This window comes from Oryctolagus cuniculus, chromosome 13 (genome assembly GCF_964237555.1).
Source record: "Oryctolagus cuniculus chromosome 13, mOryCun1.1, whole genome shotgun sequence".
Classification (NCBI taxonomy): Eukaryota; Metazoa; Chordata; class Mammalia; order Lagomorpha; family Leporidae; genus Oryctolagus; species Oryctolagus cuniculus.
In genome coordinates, this window is record NC_091444.1 from 78,226,022 (window position 1) to 78,247,326 (window position 21,305).

At 42.9% G+C, this 21,305-nt stretch overlaps 1 non-coding gene across 2 annotated transcripts; it reads left to right on the forward strand.

Annotated features, from left to right (window-relative positions):
• Positions 1-8,501: 8,501 nt before the first annotated feature.
• On the forward strand, positions 8,502-20,683 carry LOC127487867 (uncharacterized). Of its 2 annotated transcripts, none has more exons than XR_011381284.1 (3): positions 8,502-11,169; positions 11,444-11,609; positions 11,952-20,683. It is a non-coding gene; the product is annotated as an uncharacterized protein (transcript). The 2 variants fall into 2 exon arrangements; XR_011381285.1 differs by having other exon boundaries at positions 15,741-20,683.
• Positions 20,684-21,305: the final 622 nt, after the last annotated feature.

Consider the following 21,305-nt stretch of genomic DNA (forward strand, 5'->3'; position numbering starts at 1 on the left):
TGCGGCTGGTAGCGCTACGGCTGGTGTACCACACTGATCCGAAGGCAGGAGCCAGGTGCTTCTCCTGGTCTCCCATGGGGTGCAGGGCCCAAGGACTTGGGCCATCCTCCACTGCACTCCCGGGCCATAGCAGAGAGCTGGACTGGAAGAGGAGCAGCCTGGACAGAATCCGGCGCCCCAACAGGGGCTAGAACCTGGTGTGCCGGCGCCGCAGGCAGAGAATTAGCCTATTGGGCTACAGTGGCGCCGGCCCCATAGCAGCTTCTTATGATGGTTTATTTTTCTGTCGTATCAGTTGCAATTGTCTCATTTTCATTTCTAATTTTATTTGTCCTTCCTTTGTTAATCTAATAGTTTGTCTACTTTGTTTTTCAGTAAATAAGCTTTTTTTTGGGTGGCCAAGACATTGTTTGGGACACCCACATCCTATATCAGCATGCCTTAATTCAAGTCTTAGCTCCAGTCCAGATCAGCTTCCTGCTTATGTACACCCTGAGAAATACCAGATGATGGCTCATGTGCTTGGATCCCTGTCACATACGTGGGAGACCTGGAATGAGTTTAGGGCTCCTGGCTTTGGCGTGACATAGTCCTGACTGTTGCAGACATTTAAAGCATGAATTCACAGGTGGCAGATCTTTTTGTCTGTTTCTTTCTCTGCTCTTCAAATATATTGAAAAACAAAAAATGATAAATCAGGTTTTCATTGTGTTGGTCGTTTGCCTTAAAAATTTTTTTGTTTACCAGTATTTGAAATGCACATCTGACTTTTACCATGCTACACCATAGAGCATTTTTATGTTTGTCCACAAGATGGCAGCACAAACACATCACATCAAGTAGCAGCAAAAACAGTGTATTTGGTCTGAAATTGAATGCTGATGTTAATTGCTTGTTTATTGCGACATGTTATTTACAAAAGAATTACTAATTGGATTGTTTATGTTTCTTGCAAAATGCCTATACATGCATTGCAAAATTGGTATAAAGGAGAAAAAATGCAAGTTACCTGTTGTAGTACTGCTCAGATACAGCCAGGGTTGAGTCTGATATTGACCTTCATGTTGGCAGGAATGTGATAGAAAGAGGAGACTACACATTTTTCAGACAAAATATGTTACCACCACCACCCAAGCAGCACAGTTGTTTTCTAATTCAGCCTTTTTTTTTTTTTTTTTTTTTTTTTTGACAGGCAGAGTGGACAGTGAGAGAGAGAGACAGAGAGAAAGGTCTTCCTTTGCCGTTGGTTCACCCTCCAGTGGCCACAGTGGCCAGCGTGCTGCAGGTACTTCTCCTGGGCCATCCTCCACTGCACTCCCGGGCCACAGCAGAGAGCTGGACTGGAAGAGGGGCAACCGGGACAGAATCTGGCGCCCCGACCGGGACTAGAACCCGGTGTGCCGGCGCCGCAAGGCGGAGGATTAGCCTGGTGAGCTGCGGCACCGGCTAATTCATCCTTTTACATCCAGTGTTTCTTGAGCCTTTTCCCCTGTGTGACTGAATTATTTGACTTGGCGACTTTGAAGAATGCATGATATTCCATCCTGTGAATGAGTTAAATTAGGCATGTTAATTGTCTTTAAATGGTAGAGGATTTCCCATATACAAAATATATGAAGAAAAATATTGTAGTCACCCAAATAATGTAATCAAATTTTTAAAATTTTAAAATATATTTCTGAAGCAGAGAGAGTCAGAGAGAAAAAGGGAGAGTTCCGATTAGCTGGTTTGCTTCCTAAATGCCTGCAAAGCTTGCTCTGAGTTGAGGCTAGAACCAGGAGCTGGAAACTCAATCCATGTGAGTGTCAGGAAGCCAATTACTTGAGTCCATCGCTGCTCCCTTGAAGGATCGTCCTCAGCAGGAAGCTGGAAGCAGGTATCAAACCCAAGTACATTATTTTATTTTAATTATTTATTTGAAAATCAGAGCCACACAGAGAGAGAAGGGGAGGCAGAGAGAGAGAGCAGTCCTCCATCTGCTAGTTTACTGCCCCCCCCCCCCAACTGGCCACAGTGGCAAGAGATGCTCCAATCCAAAGCCAGGAGCCAGGAGCCAGGAGCCTCCTCCGGGTCTCTCACACGGGTTCAGGGGCCCAAGGACTTGGGCCATCTTCCACTGCCCTCCCAGGACATAGCAGAGAGCTGGACCAGCAGCGGAGCACGAACCGGCTCTGTGGTGTAGCCAGTGAAGCCACTGACTGCAGTGCTGACATCCCATATGGGCACTGGTTTGAGTCCCAGCTGCTCCACGTCCGATCAAGCTCTCTTCTATAGCCTGGGAAAGCAGTAGAAGATGGCCCAAGTCCTTGGGCCCCTGCACTGTGTGGGAGACCTGGAAGAAGCTCCTGGCTACTGGCATTGAATCAGCACAGCTCTGGCCATTGCAGCCAACTGGGGAGTGAACCAGCAGATGGAAGACCTCTCTCTCTCTCTCTCTCTCTCTGCCTTGCCTTCTCTCTCTGTGTAACTCTGACTTTCATGTAAATAATAAAATAAACCTTATAAAAAAAGAAGTGGAGCAGCCAGGCCTTGAACCCACTATGCCACAGCGCCCGCCCCCAAACCCATGTACTTTAAGATGAGAGACAGACATCTTAACCCGTGCCTTTCTCCGTAGGCTAAACATCCACCCCACTATCCACATTTAATCCACATGTTCACTTTTTTGCCATCTTTGCTTTAAATATTTTTAGCAACTATAATTTATAGATAGAATTGAAGAGTCCCTCTATGTAATTAATTCCTGTCTTTACATCTGTATATTGTCACTCTACATCATAAAGCATTTTTCCATTTGTCCAGAAGGTGGCAACATAGGCACTTCAAATAAAGTAGCATGCAATTTCTGCATATTTGTTCTGAAATTGAACACTGATGTTAATTGATCAGTTCATTTTGACAAGTTTCAAATAAATAATTTGACAGCGCTGCAGATCAATAGGCTAATCCCCCTCCTAGCAGTGCTGGCACACCGGGTTCTAGTCCCGGTCAGGGCGCCGGATTCTGTCCCGGTTGCCCCTCTTCCTGGCCAGCTCTCTGCTGTGGCCCGGGAGTGCAGTGGAGGATGGCCCAAGTCCTTGGGCCCTGCACCCCATGGGAGACCAGGATAAGTACCTGGCTCCTGCCATGGATCAGCGCGGTGCGCCAGCCACAGCGCACTGGCTGCGGTGGCCATTGGAGTGTGAACCAATGGCAAAGGAAGACCTTTCTCTCTTTCTCTCTCTCTCTCTCTCTCTCACTGTCCATTCTGTCTGTAAAAAAAAAAAAAAGTTATTTGCACAAAAATATTTATTAGGTTGTTTTTCTGATAAAATAACTATACAATCATTGTAAAATTGGTACAGAGAAGAAAAAAAAATACAAGTTAACTTAGGAAACACTTCTTGAATATAGCCAGAGTTAACAATCTGAAATTTATCTTCATGGTTATAGACACATGATAGAAAGAAGAGATTACATAAAACTTATCTCACCCATACAATTGTGTCTTTTTTTTTAAGATTTATTTATCTGTTTGAAAGGCGGAATTACAGAGAGGAAGAGGCAGAGAGAGAGGGAGGGAGAGAGAGAGGGGGAGGGAGAGATCTTCTATCCCCTGTTTCATTCCCCAAATGGCCGCAACAGCTGGAGCTGGGCTGATCTGAAGCCAGTAGCCAGGACCTTCTTCCAGGTCTCCCATGCAGGTACAGGGGTCCAAGCACTTGGGCCATCTTCCACTGCTTTCCCAGGCCATAGCAGAGAGCTGGATCAGATATGGAGCAGCTGGGACTTGAACCGGTGCCCATATGGGATGTCAGCACTGCAGATGGCAATTTACCCACTGTGCCACAGTGCCAGCCCCACAGTTGGTTTCTAATCTACCCTTTCACATCAAATGTTTAATGTAGAGCCCGCACTGTGGAGTAGCTGGTAAAGCCGCGGTCTGCAGTTTGAGTCCCCGCTGCTCCACTTCTGATCCAGCTCTCTGCTATGGTCTGGGAAAGCAGTGGATGATGGCCCAAGTCCTTTGGCCCCTGCCCACACGTGGGAAGACCTGGAGGAAGCTCCTGGCTCCTGGCTTCAGATCAGCAGAGCTTGGGCACTGTGGCTAACTGAGGAGTGAACCAGTGGATGGAAGACTTCTCTCTCTCTGCCTCTCCTTTTCTCTCTGTGTAACTCTGACTTTCAAATGAATAAATACATCCTTAAATAATGTATATTGTACCCTTTCCCCCATATCACTAAGTTCTTTGATGTGGAGGGTTTTAAGAGGTTTTTAAATTCTATGTATGCATTGTAACCTATTTCATTTTGCCCATGTTAACTCTCTCTTTTTTTTTTTTCCAGGCAGAGTTAGACAGTGAGAGAGACAGAGTTATAGACAGTGAGAGAGACACAGAGAGAAAGGTCTTCTTTCCGTTGGTTCACTCTCCTAATGGTTGCTACAGCCAGTGCTGTGCCGATCCAAAGCCAGGAGCCCCAGGAGCCAGGTACTTCCTCCTGGTCTCCCATGCGGGTGCAGGGACCCAAGCACTTGGGCCATCCATTGCTGCCCTCCCTGGCCACAGCAGAGAGCTGGACTGGAAGAGGAGCAACTGGGACTAGTACCCAGTGCCCCAACTGGGACTAGAACCCGGGGTGCTGGCCCCGCAGGTGGAGGATTTAACCAAGTGATCCAAGGTACCGGCCCATGTTAACTCTCTTGAACTTATAAAAGATTCCTCATGTACAAAATAGAGAAAAATATTACGTTTAATGAATAATTTTCTAAATTTATTGTTTAAATTTTTTTTTATTTGAAAAGCAGTGACAGAGATGAAGAGACAGAGAGAAAGAGATCTTCCATTTGTTCATTCACTCCCCAAATCACTGCGACAATTTGGGCTGGGCCAGGCCCAGACATGGCCAGGAGACAGGAACTGCCTCTGGGTCTCACAGGCACATGGGTGTAGTAACCCAAGAACTTGGCCATCTTTGCTGCCTTCACAGGGCCATTAGCAGGGAGCTGGATTGGAAATGGAGCAGCAGTGTGATCGGGCATTGTAGGCAGCAGCTTAATCTGCTGCACCACAATGCCTGCCCAATCATTTTTGAAATTAAAAAACTTATATTGGGGCTGGTGCTGTGGCGTCTGAAGTGCTGGCATTCCGTATGGGCACAAAAGAACCAGCTGCTCCACTTCCAATCAGCTCTCTGCTATGGCCTGGGAAAGCAGTGGAGGATGGCCCAAGTCCTTGGGCCCCTGCACCCACCTGGGAGACCCGGAAGAAGTTCCTGGCTCCTGGCTTTGGATCAGCAAAGCTCTGGTTGCAGCCAATTGGGGAGTGAACCAGCAGATGGAAGACCTCTCTCTCTCTCTTTCTCTCTCTGCTTCTCCTCTCTTTGTGTAACTCTGACTTTCAAATAAATAAATAAATAAAAATTTTAAAGAAAACACATCGATTTCAGAGACAGAGAGACAGAGACAGAGAGAGCTCCTATCTGCTGCTTCACTCCCCAGAGGTGCACAACAGCTGGGGCTGGGGATCTCTGGCCAAAGCTGGAAGATGTGAACCCATACCAATAGCCCATGTGGGTGGCAGGGAACCCAGTTCTTGAGCCATCACAACTCTCATCCAGACCCTGCATTAGCAAGAAACTGAAATTGAGCTGGAGCTAGAAATCAGTCCCCAAAACACCAATGGAGAACATGGTCATCTTAACCCACAGGAGACACTACGTCAAACTTGCCCCACCATTCCAGCGTGACACACTTTAATTTTTTTGCCATCTTTGTTTCAACTATTTTAAGAATCAATTATCTACAAGTGGAATTGAATGGTCCCCCTATCCAATTAATCCCCATCCTTCCTTCCCAAAAGTAACTTGGGATCTTAAGTTGATGTGTGGCCTTGCTATCATTGATCTCAGACTTTATCAAAGTAAGTCCACAAGCAATATGGTATTGTTCCAAATTTTAAAATCCTGCACATAAATATGACATATGCATATCCTTTTTGTAATTTTTTTATGTTTATTTTTTTATTTTTATTTAATGAATATAGATTTCCAAAGTACAGCTTATGGATTACAATGGCTTTCCCCCCCCATAACTTCCCTCCCACCTGCAACCCTCCCCTTTCCTGCTCTGTCTCCCCTTCCATTCATATCAAGATTAATTTTCGCTTCTCTTTATATACAGAAGATCAGCTTAGTATACATTAAGTAAAGATTTCAACAGTTTGCACCCGCATAGAAACACAAAGTGAAAAATACTGTTTGAGTACTCATTATAGCATTAAATCACAATGTACAGCACATTAAGGACAGAGATCCTACATGAGGAGTAAGTGCACAGTGACTCCTGTTGTTGACTTTACAAATTGACACTCCTGTTTATGGCATCAGTAAACTCCCTATGCTCCAGTCATGAGTTTCCAAGGCTATGGAAGCCTTTTGAGTTCACTGACTCTTATCCTATTTAGGCAAGGTCATAATCAGAGTGGAAGTTCTCTCCTCCCTTCAGAGAAAACTACCTCCTTCTTTGAAGACCTGTTCTTTCCACTGAGATCTCACTCACAGAGATCTTTCATTTAGGTCATTTTTTTTTTTTCCAGAGCGTCTTGGCTTTCCATGCCTGAAATACTTTCATGGGCTTTTCAGCCAGATCCGCATGCCTTAAGGGCTGATTCTGAGGCCAGAGTGCTGTTTAGGACATCTGCCATTCTATGAGTCTGCTGTGTATCTCGCTTCCCATGTTGGATCATTCTCTCCCTTTTTTATTCTATCAGCTAGTATTAGCAGACACTATTCTTGTTTATGTGATCCCTTTGGCTCTTAGTCCTATCATTATGATCAATTGTGAACAGAAATTGATCACCTGGACTAGTGAGATGGCATTGGTACATGCTACCGTGATGGGATTGAATTGGAATCCCCTGGTATGTTTCTAACTCTACCGTTTGGGGCAAGTCTGATTGAGCATGTCCCAAATTGTACATCTCTTCCCTCTCTTATTCCCACTCTTATATTTAACAGGGATCACTTTTAAGTTAAATTTCAACAGTTAAGAATAACTGTGTATGAATTACAGAATTAAACCAATAGTATTAAGTAGAACAGACAAAGAAAAAATACTAAGAGGGATAATGTATTAAGTTGTTCATTAACAGTCAGGGCTATGCTGATCAAGTCACCGTTTCTCATAGTGTCCATTTCCATGTGCATATACTTTACTCACTTAACATTACCATTTCTAAATCTGTCCATGTTAGGACAGATGTGGCTAATGTGAACTATCTTAAGATGTAATTTGTAGGCCGGCGCTGCGGCTCACTAGGCTAATCCTCCGCCTTGCGGCGCCGGCACACCGGGTTCTAGTCCCGGTCGGGGAGCTGGATTCTGTCCCGGTGGCCCCTCTTCCAGGCCAGCTCTCTGCTGTGGCCAGGGAGTGCAGTGGAGGATGGCCCAAGTGCTTGGGCCCTGCACCCCATGGGAGACCAGGAGAAGCACCTGGCTCCTGCCATCGGATCAGCGCGGTGCACTGGCCGCAGCGCGCCGGCCGTGGCGGCCATTGGAGGGTGAACCAACGGCAAAGGAAGACCTTTCTCTCTGTCTCTCTCTCTCACTGTCCACTCTCCCTGTCAAAAAAAAAAAAAAAAAAAAAAAAAAAAAAAAAAAAAAGAAAGAAAGAAAAAGAAAAAAAATGTAATTTGTAAACAGAATACATTTTGTAACCCTTTCCTCTATTAATAAACAGTTACAGATTATTGCCACTAACTGGGCCTCCATGTGTTTGTGACGGTGCAGGTGTGTATGTTCCAGTAAGAAGTATGCCTGGAGAGGAATTGAGTGCACCATCCTGCTGCATTTGGGATTCCTGCGAGAGGCATGGCTGATGGAGGGGATGGGACTCAGGTTCTGCTAGATACTGTCTGTCAAGTTGCACTCCCAAATTCCTGCAGTTTACAATTCAGCTATGAGTGAGTGTCTGGTGCTCACACTCTTGCAGCCGCTGTGTGGGAGAAGCCAAAGTTTGGAGCGTGGCTGAGGTTCAACGTGTGTTCCTGCTTCTTGGCCTTTTTGTGAATGTCCTCCGCATAGCCATAGCTCCTCTTCCTTGAGTATTTTCTCATTTATCTGTGAGTTTCCCCCGTAGTCCTGATTCCGACAAGATCTGTACAGGCTTGGCGCAGCATGCAGTCTGCGCACTCCCGGTGACTTAAGGACTTGAGTTTAATGAAGGGCTGGCAAGGCGAGCTTGGACCAGCCAAGCGAGCGACATCTGGTCCCAAGGGGAGACTGCAGGCTTTGGTACGCTGGGATTGCCAGGGTCGGAGCTGCGCCCAATCTTCACGGAGTGCGCTCTCTCCCAGGCGGTTGCCACCCCAGGGCTTGCCAGGGCCCTCCGTTCCCAAAGGCAGCAGCTCACAGAAATGCGGAGAAATGGGCGAGAATTGGCAACAGACACTTGGCAGGTCCTCCAAGCTTGGGGCGCTGTTCTCTGCCGGATGTCGCCTGTTGCCCCACCCACCATTCCAGAGTGACACACTTTAATTTTTTTGCCATCTTTGTTTCAACTATTTTAAGAATCAATTATCTACAAGTGGAATTGAATGGTCCCTCTATCCAATGAATCCTCATCCTTCCTTCTCAAAAGTAACCTGGGATCTAAAGTTGATGTGTGGCCTTGCTATCATTGATCTCAGACTTTATCAAAGTAAGTCCACAAGAGGCGACATCTGGCAGAGAACAGCGCCCCAAGCTTGGAGGACCTGCCAAGTGTCTGTTGCCAATTCTCGCCCATTTCTCCGCATTTCTGTGAGCTGCTGCCTTTGGGAACGGAGGGCCCTGGCAAGCCCTGGGGTGGCAACCGCCTGGGAGAGAGCGCACTCCGTGAAGATTAGGCGCAGCTCTGACCCTGGCAATCCCAGCGTACCAAAGCCTGCAGTCTCCCCTTGGGACCCGACTGGCAGGCTTCCAGGCTTGCACATCTGGAGACCCTTCCCCTGGGCCCCAGGGAGGCGTGGAGTGGCATTCCAGGTCGTCATCTCCAGAGAGGAAGGGGAAGGCAGCTCCTCCGCACCCCTGATAAGAGTTCAGTGGCTACCTTCAGGGTTCCTGGACCATGGCTCAACCCAGGCAGGTATAGGTGAACACCTGGCCTTCCCCGCGGGCAGGCCTTGTGGCAACCAGGAAGCCAGGCAGGAAACTCTTTCCATATATTTCATGTGAGTGACAAACAATGAAGTACTTGAGCCATCATCTGCTGCCTCCCAGGGTGTGTGTCAGTAGGAGGCGGGAATTGGGTGCTGAGCCAGGTGTAGGACCCAGATAGCCACACAGGAGATGTGCACCTGTTAAGCACTAGGCTAAATATGTGTCCCAGTGATGGATATTTAATTAACTTGACTGTGGTGATTATTTCACAATGTATATGTACATCAAATAATCACATTGCATACCCTAAATATATACAGCAAAAAAAATTTTCTAATAAAAAAGTTTTAAAGTCCTCCCACACGTCATCTTTTTGCATTTAAACTTTGCTGCAACTCAGCTGATTTGGTGGAGCAAGGAGTTAGGGATTTGTAGGGAACAGGGTGAGGGCTGGCATGTTTTTAGAGATCAGCATCAAAAATGCCCAGTGACTTAAAGTGAACATCTCATATGACTGTGGTACAAATTCCAGATCTGTGGTTGCCTGAATTGGACACAGCCGATCAGGAATTTGGGTACTATCTTGTTTTCCCTCCACCCCCTAAGGTATCCTGGCCTCTAGGTCAGTGCTGGGCTGCCCCCAGGTCTGGGCAGCAGCAAGTGAGAAGAGAGATGAGTGGAGAGAAAGCACTTTCTACATGACGCAAAGTCCCAGGCCAAAATGCACATATCTTACTCTTACCTATATGCACTTGGCGACAACAATTTGGAGTGTAGCCACCTCCAACCACCTAGAGGGCTACTACATTAATTTGTGTGCTCTGGAAATAGGGGAGAATGGATTCAGGTGACAAATGCCCATCTCTGATGCAGAATCCAACTCAATTTTCCCACAGGTGCCTGCCAAGTTCCCCAATCTATTGTTTTGAATGGTTCCACTTTCCACATGCATCTGAACTACCTCTTTATAATTACTTGTAGTGTGTACTAGTTTCAGTCCAATTCTTCAATAGATAATGCTTATTAATGCTTCAGTAATACACTTTTTAAAAAGATTTTATTTACTTATATGAAAGGTAGAGCTATAGAGAGAGAGGGAGAGACAGAGAGGATATTTATTGCTTTCAAAAAAATCTTTTTTTTTTTTTTTGACAGACTTAGACAGTGAGAGAGACAGAGACAGAGAGAAAGGTCTTCCTTTTTCCATTGGTTCACTCCCCAAGTGGCCGCTACGGCCAGCATGTTGCGGTGGGCGCACTGTGCTGATCCGAAGCCAGGAGCCAGGTGCTTCCTCCTGGTCTCCCATGTGGGTGCAGGGTCCAAGGACCTGGGCCATCCTCCACTGCACTCCCGGGCCACAGCAGAGAGCTGGACTGGAAGAGGAGCAACCGGGACAGAATCCTGTGCCCAAACCAGGACTAGAACCCAGGGTGCTGGCGCCGCAGGTGGAGGATTAGCCTAGTGAGCTGTGGCGCCGGCCCAAAAAACCTTTAGTTGGGGGGTCATCACTGCGCTAAAGCTGTGTGCTTGTGATATCTGCATCCCATATTGGAGTGCCAGTTCAAGTCCTAGTTGCTCCATTTCTGGTCTAGCTCCCTGCTGTTGTACCTGGGAAATTAAAAAAGGCTCAACTACTTGAAACTGCCATCCACATGGGAGACTGGGATGGAGTTTGAGCTCCAGGCTTTGGCCTGGCAAAGTGCAGTCCATTGTGTTCACTTATGGGAGTGAACTGGAGTTAGAAGAGTTCTCTCTTTGTCCTTCTGTCTTTCAAAAATAAATAAAAAAGTCTTTAAAGCAGATTAAAATCCTTATATGATGATAATTTCAGTTTGTTTTCCATGTTTCATTTCTAAATTCAGCTACTTTTACTTCTTAAATTTTTCTTTTTTAATATTAGCATTTCATATACTCTGATACTTTTAATCTTCTCTATCCACAGGTGGAATACCATCCCCATCTCAATCAGAGCAAACTGCTGGATTTAGGCAAATCAAAAGATGTTGTTCTGGTTGCCTATGGTGCTCTGGGATCAAGTCCAGATCCAAAATGGTAAAAGAAACTCGGAATGCTTATGGAAAACACCACTGTTCATGAAATACTATTGTTTGTACAATAGTTAGCTTTGTGACGTTAATTCTCAAATGGCTAGGAGACACAGGATAACCTGCATTTGCACAAGATCAGATATAATACTAACCCTGCTGGGCCAGAGGCCATCTTTGAGAAATGCTGGTCTAGGGTGGGCCCCCAGTCTGTTTTGGAAGCCTCTTATCAAACTGAATGCCCAACATCATGAGTTCAACTTTTCTACCTATCCTTGCAGGGTGGACCAGAGCTACCCGGTTCTCCTGGAAGATCCAGTCATCTGTGCCTTGGCAAAAAAGCACAAGTGAAGTCCAGCCCTGATTGCCCTTCGCTACCAGCTGCAGCGTGGGGTTGTGGTCCTGGCCAAGAGTTTCATAGAGAAGGAGATCAAAGAGAACATTCAGGTGATGAGCATGTGGGGCTCAGTGTCCTTGAGATTTATTCCTTTTTGGAAGATGTCAATTTGGTTTGCACATTATCTTTTTTGCAATTTTAGAATTCATATAGTTTAATATTCATATTGTTTTCACATTGATTTTCCTATCTAGTGAAGCACCATATTAATATATTGACTGTATATGTGTTTTTAATTAAGAAGTCATTATTTAACTATTATTGTTGTAGCTGTAAAATAAAAAATACCTTCTGAACAGATGATTGTATTTAACAAATTTATAACATCCTTTCGTGGATTGTGAATTAGCCTGGGCTGAGCCTGAACTCATTCAGTTTGTGTTCTATTTTAGGCTCTTTCATGTACTTGCCATCCACTCCCTCAGGAATCATAAATGAGGCATCTCCCTTTATGATGTTAACTGAGCGTTGCATGGGATGCGTCAGTGCTCCTCCATGTACTTTTTCATCCTACAGCTAAGTATCCTAGGCTTCTCTTCATTACATGGCACAATCCAAAGGCACTGATTGCATACTGGAAAAGCCTTCTCAGAACTGCCTAGCAATTGCTTCTGACAATTTCTATGACCAGTGAACAGACCAGGCCACACTGAAATTGTTGTGTAATAGCTAATGGATCCAAGGGGTATAGAGCCTAGCAAAGTGAAGTATTGGGAGATAGTTCCCTACTCAATGTAGCATGTTTATGTATTCTGGGCTTTAATTATGTATCAAGATGTATTTGTTAATAATTTTCTCAGGGCCCAGTGTGGTACAGCAGGTCAAGCTGCTGCCAGCAACTCCAGCATCCCATATGGAGCCAATTCTAGTTCTGGTTCTTCTCTCTGATCCAGCTCCCTGATGAAGTGCCTAGGACAACAGTGGAGGATTGCAAGGGTGTTTGGGCTCTTACCATCCACAAGGGAGATTAGTATGAATCCCCTAGCTCCTGGCTTCAGTCTGGCTCAGCCACAGCTGTTGTGGCAATTTGGGGAGTGAGCCAGCAGTTAGAATAACTCTCTCTGTGTCTCTCCCTTTCTTTCTGAAATCATGTCTTTCAAATAAATACATAAACCTTTTACAACACATTCTCACAAACTGTATTCTCTTTATGGTATATTTTCACGATAAAAATTCCTACATTTGTATGTATGTTTAGATTTTTGTGTCTGATCCAAGTGTTCTTTATTTTGGGAACAGAATAATATTTTACTATATTATCTATAAAACATTTTGGTCTTTCTAAATTTTGTTATTAATTCAACTGGTGTTTTTAAAATACCATGTGAAAAATATGTAAGAGTCCACTGACATGCATATATACGTTCAGAAAGAATATCAAGATTAATAATTTGGTTCATTGCTTGGCATGCCCTTAGCTCATACTGAAATGCCTGGATTTGAGCCCTGATCCTGCTTCTATCTTGCTGTTAATACACCCCATAGGAATCAACAAGTTATGTCCTTGTGCTTGAATGCATATAGCCCTTGTTAGAGATCCAAACTGATTTCCAGGCTGCTGGCTTCTGCCTCCCCCCACCCTCCGCTCTGATTCTTGCAGACATTTGAAAGTAAACTGGTAGATAAGAGATCTTTCTTTCACTCACTCTGTATCTCTCACTCATTCTGTCACTGTGTATTTCTGACACTTTGACACATCAATGATCCTCTCTTCACTCTGCATATACATATCTGAATTCACTCCTCTCCTCAAGAAATTGTTTTCATTTCATCTCATTTCTGTAGAGTTGCAAAATAAAGCTCTGTTTTCCAGTATGGTAAAACATTTACTAATACCTCATATTTAAAATATCTCAGTTACTCTTCATTGAATTGTTATGTAAAATTTGTAAGGACTTTCACTTTTCACATAGAATAAGACTTTAAGCTGTTGCTTAATATTGAATTGAAACTCTCCATTAATTACAAAAGAATTTTTAAAAATACCTTTCTCTTTTTTAAATTATCAACACTTTCTGTTCTTTTCTTTCTTCCCTGATGGGATATAAACACGTGACTACATCAAGGAACTTTACTAAATAACCTTATATATTTCAGTGTTTGCCTTTAGAATCTTCTAGATCTTGTAAGTGCATGGCCCTATCTTCTTTAAGTAATGTCAGCTTCCTTCTACAGCTAACGTTGAGACTTCTTTTTATCTTTAATATTGTGTGGTTTTAATATATTATAATTTGTAGTACACTAGCAAAGTGCACTGCTTTTATTTATTTTTCACTTTTTTAAAGATTTTATTCATTTGAAAGGCAAAGATACAGAGAAAGAAGGAGGGGAGAGAGAGAGAGAGAATCTTCCATACACTGATTCACTCCCCAAGGGTCACAACTCTTTTTTTTTTTTTTTTTTGACAGGCAGAGTGGACAGTGAGAGAGAGAGAGAGAGAGAAAGGTCTTCCTTTGCCGTTGGTTCACCCTCCAATGGCCGCCACGGCCGGCGCGCTGCGGCCAGTGCACCGCGCTGATCCGATGGCAGGAGCCAGGTACTTCTCCTGGTCTCCCATGGGGTGCAGGGCCCAAGCACTTGGGCCATCCTCCACTGCACTCCCTGGCCATAGCAGAGAGCTGGCCTGGAAGAGGGGCAACCGGGACAGAATCCGGCTTCCCGACTGGGGCTAGAACCCGGTGTGCCGGCACCGCAAGGCGGAGGATTAGCCTAGTGAGCCGCGGTGCCGGCCAGGGTCACAACTCTTGGCCTGTCTCATGCTAAAGCCAGAAACCTGGACAACAATCTGAGATTCCCACATGGGTGGAGGGGTGTAAGCACTTTATATTTCCTGCATTGTTTTCCCAGGCCCATAGCAGGGACCTGTATCAGAAGTCAAGCAGCTGGCACTCCAATTGGTGCCAACAAGAAATGACTGAATTGCAGGTGCTGATTAACCTTCTGTGCCACAAAAGCAACTCCTCACACATGCTGATTTTATTATTTTTAAAATTTTTTATGGTTAACATAAAGAGAACAGAATTTATATATTTTATAGACACAATTCTAAGACACATTGATACTTCCTTCAGTCCCTTGGTCCTTCCCTCCATCTTCCTTTCTTTATTCTTTTAATTTTTGATAGAATTAATTCCATTTATTTTATAACCACATATTTAATGTTCAAGTAAATATTGTGTTTAATAAGTAAAAGTTGAAGGACTATTCCACAGGAATATATACAAGAGCTATAAAGAATAATCAAATCATAGGATGTCAATTTCGCTCTTCTACATTCAGTTGTTTGTGTGTGTGTGTATAGGTTTACACGTGTGCATACTATATGTTAGCTACTGCAAATCAGAGAAAACATATGATGTTTACCTTTTAGGGTCTCGCTTATTTCATTAAGCATAATTCTCCTCGGTTTGCTTCTACTTTGTTGGAAAAGACAGAATTTCCTTCTTTTTTTATGGCTGAGTATTATTTCATTGTGTATATGAACCAGATTTGTTTATGCATTCATCAGTTGATGAACAAATGGGTTGATCTCATATCTTAGCTAATATGAATTTAGATGCTTTAAACATGACGATTCAGGCGCTACTTCATAAGCTGATTTAATTTCTGTTGTTTAAATGCTCAGGAATAGGATGGTTTGATGAGCAGTAGAAATATTTTCAGAGGGCACTAGGTTAATCCTCTGCTTGCGGTGCCAGCATCCCATATGGGCGCTGGTTCTAGTCCCAGTTGCTCCTCTTCCAGTCCAGCTCTCTGCTGTGGCTTGTGATGGCAGTGGAAGATGGCCCAAGTGCTTGGGCCCCTGTACCCACATGGGAGACGGGGAAGAAGCACCTAGCCCCTGGCTTCAATTCAGCCTAGCTCCAGCCACTGTGGCCATTTGGGGAGTGAACCAACAGAAGGAAGACCTTTCTCTCTGTTTCTCTCTCATTGTCTGTAACTCTACCTGTCAAATGGATAAATAAAATCTTTAAAAAATTAAAAAAGCAATATTTTCAAATTTCTGAGAAATCTCCATACAATATTTCATGATGGTATACTAGTTTACATTCCACCCAACACCCAGTGCTTATTGAAGAATGATTTGCTTCATGTCTCAAAATATTTGGAAATTTTTCAGGATTTTCCAGATTAACAAATATTCAGTATAAAAATAACCAAATATTGTCCTTCTCTAACAGGTGTTTGAATTTCAATTGTCTTCAGAGGACATGAAAACTCTGGATGGCCTGAACAAAAATCTTCACTATTATCCAGCTGATATGTAAGTGGTTTTGGAAATGTGTTGCTTCCATTTATTTTCTGATGAGGAATGTAGGAAAGGCATTAGCTTCTGTTGCCCTACTATCTATGAACATGCACTATGGGATTCACCAATGTAGCCTAATTCAGCGTTTATAAAATGACACATACTTCTCTGATTGAAGGCATTTCCAACAACCCTGTGTCCTAGGTAGCAGTCATCTTCATTCACAGGCATGTCTGTTTATATCTAAGATCATTAAGATAATTTGCCTTTCACGATTTTAACAGATATGTAAGTTAATCAATAATCTCAGTAACTGTAATGTACAAGAGTCCCCATTTTCATATATGATTGACTTTTGCTTAGTAGATTTTCTGGACAAAATAGTCTTGAATCTTGGAAAGTTTGAAAAAAATGTAGCTTATACTAAAATACAAGGGTTTACTTACTAATTAATATTTATGTTAGTAAGCTTGTTTGACATCATTCTCTTCCCTAAACATGTACCTGTAAGAACTTATTAATTAAATAAATAAGTTTCACCTGTATTTTTGAAACAAAGCAGTACTAATTTCAGAAGTCTTGAAAGTTTGCTCAAACAAAATTTTTTCCAGGAAGAAAATAGAAGAATGAGTATTTACACAATAAAGTAAAATTTATTTGATGATGAATTTCAATACATCACACTAATAATGAAATCATAAGAAAAGAAGTCCATTAGATTGGGTGATGATGATCCTTAGGTTTGATGATATCCATTTCAAACATAACATCAAGAATAGATGGAAAGAAGCCTTGAGATATTAATTTATTTCATAACAGAGTTTTTTTTAATTTTTGGGCTACTCTTGATAACTCCCTTGATCCTTTTTTAAAAGATTTATTTATTTATTTGAAAGTTGGAGTTACACAGAGAGGAGAGGCAGAAAGAGAGAGGTCTTCCATATGATGGTTCGCTCCCCAGATGGCTGCAATGGCCAGAGCTGTGCCGATCTGAAGCCAGGAGCCAGGAGCCTCTTCCAGGTCTCCCACGTGGGTGCAGGGGCCCAAGGACCTGGGCCATTTTGTACTGCTTTCTCAGACCATAACAGAGAGCTGGATTGGAAGAGGAGCAGCAAGGACTAGAATTGGCGCCCATATGGGATGCCGGCGTTCAGGCCAGGGAGTTAACCCGATGCACCACAGTGCCAGCCCCAACACCCTTGATCTTTTATGCATAAATATCTAGCTAATAATAAGTATAGAAAGTAATACTAATGCAAACCTGTTCAATAAGTATAAAGATTAGCCTTTAAAACGTCCTTTTGCAGAAATACTTATCCCTCTATATGGAATTGTCCCTTACAGACTTGTAAATTAATGGATTTCCAGTTTGACATCTTCCCCTTCCTTTTCACTGTGTGTTTATTAAGGACTCAAATCCTTCATTTACCTTGAGAAAGGCTGACCTTACAAAGTTAATAGAAACATTGGGTATGATTTTCCAACATATGGTAATCTCTATGCAGAGGATATATTCTTAAAAGTAGATTTCAAAACAAGGATAAGAATGGAGTAAAAGGGCGGAGCCAAGATGGCGGAATAGTGAGGGAGCGCACCAATAGTCCGGGAAAAGATAGTTTAATAAAAGTGGAATTACTGTAGCCTCAGGAAAAGGCTCAGGAAAAAATTGCAGAGGAAACTCTTCCAGATCTAGTGGATGTGACACGGAGGACCTGTGGGGAGAGCAAGGTTGCCCACCACGTAGAAGCCGAGCTGCTGCGGGAGCCAAGCTGCCGCAGAGGCTGAGCCGCCATGGGAGCTGAGCTGCTGCAGAAGCCCAGCCGCATGATCCGCAGAGTGTGCACACCAGCGCTGGAAGAGGAGGTGAGACAAAAAACCTCAGTAACCCAAGACATTGGCGGAGAAAGGCAGAAAGAGCCCACAGGGAGCAAGGCCTGAAGCCCCACTGGGGAAAGTTCAGCAGGCTGACTGGAGGAGAGAAAAAATGAACAAATAAGGGGAACCGGCACGGACCTTAACCTCTCTCTCCACTCACCTTACAAAGCCAAGCAAGACAAAGAGAAGGCACCATTTTATCTATGTAGAGAGGCACCTGTCATTAGCCAAGCAGAAAAACCTGACTCTGGTGGGGAGAAATAACAGGAGGTTAAGACCTAGTTAGTCAAAATGTGGAGCTAGAGATTTTCGGCAAGATGGCAGAATAGGAAGGGAGCACACTGATAGTCTGGGGAGAGACAGTTTAATAAAAGTGGAGATACTGCAGGTTCAAGGAAGAGTAGGGGAAGAAACAGCAGAGGAAACTCTTCCGGAACTAGTGATTCACAGTGAACCTGCGTGGAGAGTGTGGGAGCCCACAGTTCGGGACACCAGCGGCAGACTCAACACACCAGCACTGGAATGCAAGCTGTGCAGAATTACTTCCCTTTTGAATCAAAAAAAGAAAGAAAGAAAGAGAAAGATTTACCACACCTAACCTGGGATTGTCACCTTTGGCACACCCCTCCCTAACCCTGAGGAACCAAACAGAGCTCTCTGGCCACACCTATCTCAAGCCTCTAAGGCTCCATCAAAAACAGACAGTCCACTTAATCTAGAGTCATAGTATAACAAGAAAAAACATCACAGTGAAGAAACCAAAGAATATCTCCAATATGTCAAACAACAAACGCAAAAACCGAGGTAATAAGAACAAGGAAGACACTAGGACGTCCCCAAATGAAAAAGACACCCCAATTCAAGATTATGAAGATGATGAGATAGAAGAAATGCAAGAAGGAGATCTCAAAAAAATGATAAGAACATTAAAAAGTTCTCAAAAACAAATTCTTGAACTACAGAAATCCTTAATGGACGACATAGAAAATCTTTCTCGCGAATATGAAATATTAAGGAGGAATCAAAATGAAATGAAACAACTAGTAGAACATGAAACTGTGATAGTGATGAGAAATCATAATGAAATGAAGAATTCAATAGATCAAATGACAAACACATTAGAGAGCCTTAAAAACAGAATGGGTGAAGCAGAAGAGAGAATATCGGACTTAGAAGACAGAGAACAGGAAAATATACAGTCAAACCAAAGAAAAGAAGAGGAAATTAGAAATTTAAAAAATATTGTGGGGGAATCTACAAGATACTATTAAAAAACCCAACATTCGGGTTCTAGGAGTTCCTGAAGGCATGGAGAGGGAGAAAGGATTAGAAGGGCTTTTTAGTGAGATACTAGCAGAAAATTTCCCAGGTTTGCAATCAGGGAAATGCAAATCAAAACCACAATGAGGTTTCACCTCACCCCGGTTAGAATGGCTCACATGCAGAAATCTACCAACAACAGATGCTGGCGAGGATGTGGGGAAAAAGGGACACTAACCCACTGTTGGTGGGAATGCAAACTGGTCAAGCCACTATGGAAGTCAGTCTGGAGATTCCTCAGAAACCTGAAGATAACCCTACCATTCGACCCAGCCATCCCACTCCTTGGAATTTATCCAAAGGAATTTAAATTGGCAAACAAAAAAGCGGTCTGCACCCTAACGTTTATCGCAGCACAATTCACAATAGCCAAGACCTGGAACCAACCCAAATGCCCATCAACAGTAGACCTGATAAAGAAATTATGGGACATGTGCTCTATAGAATACTATACAGCAGTCAAAATCAACGAAATCTGGTCATTTGCAACAACATGGAGGAATCTCGAAAACATTATGCTGAGTGAATTAAGCCAGTCCCAAAGGGACAAATATCATATGTTCTCCCTGATTGGTGACAACAAACTGAGCACCAAAGGGGAAACCTGTTGAAGTGAAATGGACACTATGAGAAACAGTGACTTGATCAGCTCTTGTCCTGATCTTGATGTACAATGTAATAATTTATCCATTTTAGTATTTTCTCTTTGTTTTGTTCTAGTACTATTGGTTGAACTCTGTGATTAACACACAATTATTCTTAGGTGTTTAAATTTTAACTGAAAAGTGATCCATGTTAAATATAATAGTGGGAATAAGAGAGGGAGAGATGTACAATTTGGGACTTGCTCAATCGGACTTGCCCCAAATGGTGGAGTTAGAATCATGCCAGGGGATTCCAATACAATCCCATCAAGGTGGCATATACCAATGCCATCTCACTAGTCCAAGTGATCAATTTCAGTTCACAATTGATCACACTGATAGGTCTAAGAGTCAAAGGGATCACACAAACAAGTCTAGTGTCTGCTAATACTAGCTGATAGAATCAAAAAGGGAGAGAACGATCCATCATGGGAAGCGGGATACACAGTAGATTCATAGAATGGCAGATGTCCTAAATAGCACTCTGGCCTCAGAATCAGCCTTTAAGGCATTTGGATATGGCTGAAGAGCCCATGAGAGTATTTTAGGCATGGAAAGCCAAGACACCCTGGGGAAAAAAAAAAAAAAAGATGACCTAAATGGAAGATCTCTGCGAGTGAGATCCCAATGGAAAGAACGGGGCCATCAAAGAAGGAGGTACCTTTCTCTGAAGGGAGGAGAGAACATCCACTTTGACTATGACCCTGTCAGAATAAGATCGAAGTTGACAAACTCAAAAGGCTTCCATAGCCTTGGCAACTCATGACTAGAGCCTAGGGAGATTACTGACACCATAAACAAGAGTGTCAAATTGTTAAGTCAACAACAGGAGTCACTGTGTACTTACTTCTCATGTGGGATCTGTCCTTAGTGTGTTGTCCAATGTGAAGTAATGCTATAACTAGTACTGAAACAGTATTTTACACTTTGTGTTTCTGGTTGGGTGCAAACTGATGAAATCTTTACTTAATATATACTGAATTGATCTTCTGTATATAAAGATAATTCTAAATGAATCTGATGTGAATGAAATGGGAGAGGGAGCGGGAGATGGGAGTGGTGTGAGTGGGAGGGAAATTATGGGGGGAGCTGTTGTAATCCATTAACTGTACTTTGAAAATTTATATTTATTAAATAAACAATAAAAAAATAAAAAAGAATGGAGAAAAAACAAAAAATGAAAGAGAATGTATATTTATATATTTATCATAAGAAAATGTATATGAGAATGTATATTTACATACTTATATATATACTTATATATAAACATACTGATCTATTTATTTATATTTTTATGTTTATCATGTATATGTTTATCATAAAGTCATGCTCATGAATTTTAGTTGGATAATAAAGCCATTATGAAAACATTTTATTTTTTTCTAATGGTAGTATCATAGAAACCACTTATTTAGTTTTCTAGAAATGTGGTAACAGAGTATAGAATGCGCATTTTTCTCATTTTAGCTTTAATGGACACCCAAATTACTCATATTCTGATGAATATTAATGTGGAGACCTTTTTCATGATTCTACTACAAGTTCTCCCACATGTGTCATGGGGCAGGAGACATCTCAGATGCTGGTGACTGGGCTACTTTCTTCTGGTTAATCTATTCTGCTTAATAACTGACCCTCAGCTGGAGCTGAATCTACTG